Raw genomic sequence first — 2,418 nt, forward strand, 5'->3', positions numbered from 1 at the left:
AAAAAATTTCAATATCATTTGGAGCTTGGTTTAAGTTTTTTATGTAGTGTTTTGTTCTAAGGTACACGTTTTAACCACTGAACAAATAAAGTTTCCTATCTTAACTGCCCGCTACTTCAAATACTGATCTTGGTTTCACTCTTTGGTGGTGTAACTGGCAGTTATCCAGTGGATGTCCTTGTACTATAGCTGACTTTGAGTCACACATAAATTTTTATACTATTTTAGTACGTTTTGAATTATTTTTTATTTTTAAATTTTGATATAACTAAAGCATTTTTCCTTCCTTCTCCTCCATCCATATCTTACAGTGTACTGCTCTTTTGCCCTCTCAAATTAATGGTGTCTTTTTTAATTAATCCTTGTTGTTTATGTGTGGAGCAAGGATCCTAAATACATGAATACTACCTGCTCAGTTTCTTTGATGTTAATTTTATGTATGTAATCAGGGATGACTATTTGTATTGAATTGTCAATTGTGATCAATTGGTGTGCTCTTCTCTTGGGAAGACCATTTCTCTTGCTCTTGAGATTCTTTGGTTGCCAGTAGATGTTTGTGTACTGTCGAGGTCGCCTAAAGTGTAGTCCTCACTCTACATCAAGGAAACTTCTCTTGGCAATAAACAGAGACCATTATAGAGAACAGCAACCAACCAAAATATGGAGTAGTGAAATCCAGTCCCAAAGGATGTGTCAACAGTACAGCTCGACCCCAAAACTCAAGAACATTGACAACCTGGTTGACAGAAAGATTTCAAGAGTCAAAGGGTCAGGGAACCGGCTGTATGATTCACCCAGCAATGTCAGAAGCTACATCAATAAAAAGCCATTAACATGATCATGTATTTATGCATGTATGTATGTATTTATTTATTTATTTAGATTTTTGAGGTGGGGTTTCTCTGTGGAGTCTTGGCTCTCCTGAAACTCATTTTGTATTTCACTGTTTTCTCCTACTCACAGAGATTCACCTACCCCTCCCTTCCAATGCTGGGATTTAAGGCATGTGGCATCAATAGAATTATATCAATTTCCCACCTCATTCTTCTTCCTCCAGACCCTTCCCAGTATCCTTCTTCAAAACCTGCCCTTTCGTATCCCCTCCACACTCTCAAGTTGATATTCCCTTTTTCTCTCATCATTACTGTTACAAACACATCTATAGAGTCTATATATGTATATATGCAATAATACATACAAATAAAATCTGTTGAATAGTTTCTGTTGTTTGTGTTTACTATGTCTCAAAATAAATAGTAAATAAATAAATAAATAAAATCTCAATGATGCTTCTGAATTATGTAAGGTTTTGTAATTTTGTAATTTTATGGCTTTCATCAATGTAGAGCATCATTGTGTTTATGTACTTTGCCTGGCCTTAACCTGCTATATTGATCAGGCTGACTTTGAAATCAGTGAGCTTCCCCGTTTCTACCTCCCAAGCACTGGGATATAAGGGACCTACCACCCAGTCACTTCTCCTTTTTTATTGTCTTTTTGATACACAAATCTTGAGTAGCCGAGCATCACTATGGAGTGTTTGTGGTTGTCATGGCAAAGTCAAAACCAGGAGACAGCATTTCATGACACTGCTCCTCTGCATCTTACAATCTTTACTTTTCTCTTCCTAGTTCCCCATGTCTTGAAGAGGATTTAATAGATGTCATGTTTAGGTATCTCCCCACTTATTTTCAGCACTTTGAATACTCCTGAATCTCTGTTTTAAACATCAAGCTCTGATAAGGAGTTTCACTGATCCAGGTTCAAGGTGGACCTGTCTTTGGGTATAATCATAGATATTTGGCAGGTGGACTAGTGCCTCTTTCAGCAGAACTCAGCAATCTTAGAATAAAACTCTACTCTTGAACAAAAGAAGGGATATAAGAATGACTAATCCTGTACTATGTACTATGTGGTCAAAATTAAAGTCCAGGTATGGCACCATGCTTTCTATGGAACCTGAAAATACACTATAAGAGCAGAAGGCACAATGGTCTCCATTGGAGCAGTGCTAATGTTCTCTGTGGCTCTGCTCGATGCTTAGCATTTGTTTATTATGTGATAATTCCCACCACTGTCTTAAAACTTTTAATGACTTCCTTAATCCTCAAGTTTACTTTCTGGTCTAGGTCATCTTGGGAAAATGCACATGATACAAACTTTGTACTCTTAGCATACGAAAGTTGTCTGAGACCCATGTGGCCTCTTGGTGAGATTTTCCTCTGGGTGCATCTAAATGGCGCACAGTAAACGAGGTCATTGATGCCATGGGTGACAAGCTGGTCCATGTCCACTGGGAGGAAGAGATCTGTCATCTTGACCTTGAGTTAGTCATGCCTCCTCCTAGGCAGTGTTTCCAACACACTTCACATATGTGGGATTTACAGTGCCCTGAGAAAGGGCATTCAGCACTCAGCA

This window comes from Meriones unguiculatus, chromosome 1 (assembly GCF_030254825.1).
Source record: "Meriones unguiculatus strain TT.TT164.6M chromosome 1, Bangor_MerUng_6.1, whole genome shotgun sequence".
Taxonomy (NCBI): domain Eukaryota; kingdom Metazoa; phylum Chordata; class Mammalia; order Rodentia; family Muridae; genus Meriones; species Meriones unguiculatus.